Source organism: Athene cunicularia (genome assembly GCF_003259725.1).
Source record: "Athene cunicularia isolate RWA chromosome 3 unlocalized genomic scaffold, athCun1 chr3_part1, whole genome shotgun sequence".
Lineage (NCBI taxonomy): Eukaryota > Metazoa > Chordata > Aves > Strigiformes > Strigidae > Athene > Athene cunicularia.
In genome coordinates this window covers 69,137,488-69,143,892 of record NW_020799097.1, presented here as the reverse complement: position 1 = coordinate 69,143,892, position 6,405 = coordinate 69,137,488, and positions in this window count along the sequence as shown.

The following is a 6,405-nucleotide window of genomic DNA, read 5'->3' as shown; positions in this document are numbered from 1 at the left end:
CCCCCAATTCTTAGGAGCCTCTCAAAGCCCCTTAGCTGAGGTGATGTACACTGAAGTCTTGTGCTAGAAAGAAACTGTGCAAACCTTTGAGACTGTAGTTAAAAGAACCAAATCGTTAATGATCACCCTGGGCAACAGCTAGCAGAACACACATGCAATTTATAAGTTGTTCATAACGGCAAAAACTTTGCCCTTTGGAGAGTATGAGTTGGAAGAAATGAGAAAAAGAAATTGGTTTTTTTTTTAAGAGTCTTCATTACACTTAAATTATTTTTCTTTGAAAACTCATTTCCCTTGCAGACTCATTTTCAAGAGCAATGTTGCAGTGATCGAAGTTGCCACAATAGATATTTCAGTTCATATTTGAAGAAGTTACAGATTTTAAAGCCAATATTTTATAGAGTGGAAAGGTAGAGAGGTATATTGATATAAAGAAGACTTTTTTTTTTTTAAATCTGCTAATAGTTCTTATTTTAATAGTTGTAAATGTTAACAGTAATCATGAATAGCAAATGCAGATACCCTAGACTGTAGATGATAAGAACCAGTGTTTTAGGAAAATGTCCAGTTGTATGCAGCTCTCATTGTATTTCACATTGGTCTTTCTGTGTGATTTTGCACAAGACACTTGAGATCCTCCTGACTTCAAGCTGTACAGGAATTAGTTAATCAAATAAGTAATCAGCCCTAACCAATTCCTCGTAATCTTTTTGATTACTTTCTGTTACCTTTTAGTAGGCCTCTTCCCAGTTCTCCCCTCTAGAAGCCTTCTCCCAATTAAAGATGATATTTAGCTTTAACGTTTGTCATAAGAGGTATTGGAGTTAAATATTCAGATGGTGTAGTAGCAGGATTAAGATGTGTTTTTCATAATTATCTGATTGAGGTGAACATCACTGTTTTCAACATTTCTGAGGTGGTACAGGTGCTTCAGGCCATATAATTTTACAATAAAACAAACTCAAAAATCAAAAACCTCTTATTTTTTGAAAATAGGTGTAAATTTGGGAACAAAGTTTTTTGTACATTATTTCCATTATTGGTACTGATGTTTATTTAGTAACAAGGCAGCTATGTAATATGAGCACAACTGACTCTGTTTTCAGGTCTTTCCTGGCATTCACCAGTATTGTATTAATAAATTTATTTGTACTAAACCGTAGGAAACAGGACAGGCCTTATACATTTACAGATAGGAGGACCGAGCAGTTGTCTTACTCAGGATGTCATAGGGAGTGTGGGACAAAAGTTAGCCATTCATACATCCCTGATACTGCAGAGCAGTTCCTTAGCCATAAACTGGTATTTTCAGTCTGTCACCTTCATGTAGAGGGACAGCGTTTTAATTAACCTTTCAAAACAATTTTGAATGTAAAGCATTTAATGAGAATCATTAACCAGCTTTTTTAGATCACTGTTGCCCATCTGTGAAGAAGGAGACTTTAAAGGAATTCCAGTGACAGATTATATAGGTAGTTCATTGGCTAACACATAGCCAATTTTTTGCTGTTACTCTCTTGGGTGTTCATTTGATTTGAAACCTTGAAAAACAGTCTAAAAACCAGATTGGCTAGGGGAAAAAAAACCTTTGGCTAGAGGCACAAACCTGGTGAGAACTTAATTGGAATCAATAGAGAATTAAATGAAGGAAAAGACTGTAGTAAAAAGAAAATCCTCTAGCCTGACCAAAACCAAGAAAGAAATTCAGGCTTGCATAATGGCATTCATTCTTGTATTTATGCTAGCTATGAACCCTGAACCTATAATGTTTTCTTTGAGGATTATATGCTTTTTAACTACAGCAGAACATTCTAAGTGATAGCATTGTGCTTACGCAAGCAGATGGGAATGACCTCCATATGGACTTGTTATTCAGCTTTCCAGATATCTTTCTGGTTTTTAAGCACCTTAATCTTGTGTCTAAACCATCACAGGTTAGGTTTATTTCCATAGAAGCTGTTTTCCTGGCTAGAAATAATTGTGTACCTACTTGGTGTATGCAGAACTGTACTGAAAACAGGATAAAGAATAAAAACCTGACATGATTAGTGTTCTGGTAGGTCTTTAACCATCCCTCACAATTACTTCTTAGTGTTTTTAGATTAATTTGTACAAAATACCTCCATCCCTCATATTCCTTGTTATAACTAGGATATCGTATTTTATATTGGCTTCTCAGAGATTTCTGGTGCTATGTTGACAGTGAAAAAGAGATTTAAACTGTTTCCCTGCTGGTATTCAGGGAGCTTATGAGGACAGATAAGCTCCACGTTGTTCTGGTTGCTCTGTGTTGCCTACGCCAAGGTAATAATAATGCATGAGAAACTCCTGTTCGTGGACATGCTTGTGTAGAGGCTTGGAAATTAATAAACTTTCTATTTAAAATTAGTAAATTTACTTTTGTATAGGTAGACAAATATCTTGAAATATACTTAAAGCTAAAAATATGTAGACTGAAAAGAACAGAAAATCTTGGAAAATCTCAAGTAAAACTAGACCTTTGGATCATTTATAGATTTGGGCAATGCAGCCTGTGATTAGTTCTATGCTTTTTTAATAACCTTAGAATACCTGTTCTTCCATTTTAGCAGCACACCTGGTTTCATGAACACACTGAATCATTAAGGCTGTGATAGTCTGTTGCTCTAAATCAAGGGGTTCATGTGAGTAGGAGGTCTATGATGGTCATACTACTTGACATCAGAAACAGAAAACAGCAGGATGAGCAGACACAGTGGTCTTACCTAGTACATGTGAGCACAGCATGAACATGATGGGTATGCCACTTATGAGTGCTTGCTCTGACCACACCACCATGATATGGACAGTCAGGACTGGTGTCCCTGGGCTCACACTGTGAGCTCAAGCTGTATTTGAGCAGAGTGCACAAAAACACTTTGTGAAGTTTTTAAGCTACCCACTCAGCCTAGACCAGAAGCTTCAGTAGTTTCTAGTGATAAATAGGTATTTTGGTAAGCATTTGTGGTAGGCAGGATACAGAGGTTGCTCTCCTTAACTTGAACTCTGTTACTTGCTTTTGCATAGACACAAGCAAATTAGAGGCTGTTCTGGGCATGCACTGTAGGCTACAACACACTCCACGTTTCTGCTGGTGCTACTGACTGTCAGTGCAAAACTTGTGGGGAGGGAATCAGGACAATCAGAGCAAAAGGAAATCCACATTAGTTGTAATACTTCTCTTTAAATTAGAAAGGATCAGTTCACAGTGAGGGAGCTTAGGTGTAAGATTAAGTGACTTCACCTGAATGCCATGGTTTATTTTTCTAAGATTACCATGGAAAGACGAGTGACTGTTATGCTCATGGATGGGTCTAAAGGGATTCCAACAAAACATTTTTATTCATTCATAATGAATCTGTAGACTGGGAAATTGTGTTGCTCATCAAAAAGTTGTTAGGTATGACTGAGAGAAAAGACAGAGATGACAGCACTCAAGCTGAACAGTGATATATGTGCAGGCACAAAGGACAGAATCATAAAGAGTTGATAAAACCCTATTTCCTTTTCAACTGTTTCTCCCATGTGGTTGCACTTAGAATCTCAAGCTGGTACGTCAGTGACGACTTCCATTAGCTTAAATAGGCTCAGTGAAGTCCTGTATCTACTCAGTATGGATGAGCCAATAAAATATTTCGAAGCAGTGTTTGCTTACTTAGAAATCACATCTCCTGTTCTGAGACCTGAGAATTCTAAGCCCAGTCCTGCCCAGCAAGGGACAGTGCCAATGCTCACCAGAAGCTTCACATGTCCTAGTGCTTGAACATAGTCCTGGAAGTCACCTCATCACTGTTGATGGCTGAGCTTATCACCCAGACTATCAGCAGCTCAGCTACATCCAAGGACTTTGGCCCTTGCCATTTGCTTGCTGCCTATTATGCAAGGGAGGTTGGCTGCTGGAGGCTGGTGCCGGCAGGTGTTATATGCACGTGGAAAGAGCAGCGGTGAGCACACATCTGTATGTGGAGGGCCACGTCTGAAGACATCTTTGGAGAGCAGAGTCTGGCCATCCAGAATCCAAGGTCCAGTTTCCAGAAGCTCATCCTTTTGTGGATAAGAGCTACCAGCGTTGCCCTGAAATCCTTCTCTCTTAACAGTCAGTGGTGAGTAGGATCAAGGAGGATGTTACTGACATAATCATCCACACTGTCCATCCACAACTAACCTGCTTTTCTGTAATGATGTTGGAGCTGTGCATGCCTTTCCCATTCCTGTTTCATGTTTTTTGAAAGGGTCCTGCAAACATTTCACTTGCAAAGGCTTCCCTTCCATTTGTGCTAAGAGCTCTTGTGCCCTCATGGGGAGCACTCATTGCCACCAAAGTGGCTATGCCTGCCCAGTGCCAGAGTTTCTGAACTCTCCATTCTTCATGATCAAGGCAGGAATAAAAATCTCTTCCTTTCCAAGGAAATTAGCCTTTGCAGGGTCCGAAAGGCATTCTGTACCCTTTATGTTTCTGGGTCATGTGGATATTTGTGACCACCAGAGGCTTCCTGTTCACTTTCACAAGATAGAAAACCCTGAGTGGTAGGCTGGAAGACAGCACGGTCAGTGCCTATGGGAATCTTCTCTGCCTTGCATGTCTCGAGCAAGGGCACTGTTGAACCACTCCAGTGGTTGTAGTAGTTTTGGACTTTTCAGCTACTGGCCTTCTGCCTTCTCTGACACCAGGGTCCCTGAAGAGCAGAGAAGTGTGTGAAGAAACCTATTCTCTCATGGATGTTGTCAAGCCCAGAGAGGACTGGTTGTCAACTGCAGTGATGGATGGTGGTGGCTTAGGGGAGAACTCACACTGATTTCACACTGAATCGGTCTTTTACTCAGCAGATGAGGCCTGTGGGTAGATTCTGCTGCAAGTGAGGGCAAGTGGGAAAAGACTGTGGTGGATGGGAGGATTGCTTCCTTCCTTTGCTATTACAGAGCTGGCTAGCATCTTGTCAGTGTAGAAGATAGCATAGAAGAGAGACGTGGTCCAGAGCTGGAGGCCAATGATGCCAGTCTCAGCCAAGGACTGCATTCACTACATTTTTGGCTGCTTGTTTTGGTATATGGCATGCATAAATCTTATAAATATGTAACCTTGACATATGCAATCTCTAATGTATTAATTTTACCACATCACTGGGTCTTGTTCTCTCTTCTGTCCTGCATTTTAGCATATAATGCAAGGGAGGATGCAGCTAGAAATAATTTTTCCATGCTTCTGTAGCTCCTCCACAATACAGGGAAGACACCTGTCTTTCAGGGGGAGCCACCTTACCCTACCTGTTTCTGGTAATGTTGTGGTTGTATCCTCATATAAAGCAAAGGTCTGTTCTGCAGCTGAGTTTTTATTACGGGAGTGTGTTAGGTGTAGCATGAGACTGTGAGACTTTCAGGAGAACCATACCAAATAAGTGGTTTTAATGTTAGTACGTAGGTTGGTGATAATAACAGTGTTTTAAAATCATCGAATGCACAGCAAGATATTGTAGGAAATGTGACAACAACTGTCATCATATAATGAGACCCTTATGGTTTGGAGATGCAAAGCTCATCACTGAGCCAAAGAAACAAGAATGTAGCTTTATGCAAAGATTTGAAGATAGTTTGATACAGAAAATTTTGGGATAAGTCATTGCCAGTGGACTTGCAATGCATTAATCTCTCCAGTGGAAAAGACTGGGGAAATAAACTGATGGATGAAATCTTCTTGCACTTTAGCTTGAGGATTTTGGACTGGAGATTGCATAGTCCCTGCAGATAGAATAAGATCTCCCCGGGCCAAAGAAGAAAAAAAGAGGAGGAAGATGCTGCTGCATCTTCCAAGTTTCAGCTATAGCCACTGCAACACAAAACCCCCCTTCTTTGTAAAACTTTCCGAAACTTCATATAGTTACTGAAATGTTGTCCGTATGATTATGCTGAGAGTTAATTTAAAAGGCTTTTGAGTTTTAAAGAAGTGACTTGAAGTATGCCTTCTTTCTGTGGCAACAAAAATACTTCCTGCAAAACCATGCCTAGGTGAGACATCTGGGCACCCAAACTGATCAAAATTGGTAAAACAGTCTTTTTCTTAAAGGAATAATTGTTGGAGGAATCAGTTGAATGCACTGACAGAGTATCTGAAGAAGCTAGTCCTGCATAATATACATTAGGCAATGAGAAGGCAGCAGGTAAAATACAATGGCATTTACACTCTTATTTGCATTGTTTCCCTGTATAACTAGAACAATACTTTGATTTGAAAGCGATTTCTAATCACTTTGTATGGTACTTATTGCAGCTCCTGTAGGAATCATGTGCTCAAACCTCTTCTGATATTCTGGATAAATTCAACAGCTTTACAGGGTGCTGTAGCTCAAAATCTCGTTTAAGAAAAGAATTGCAGGCTTGGACTACAGAAAA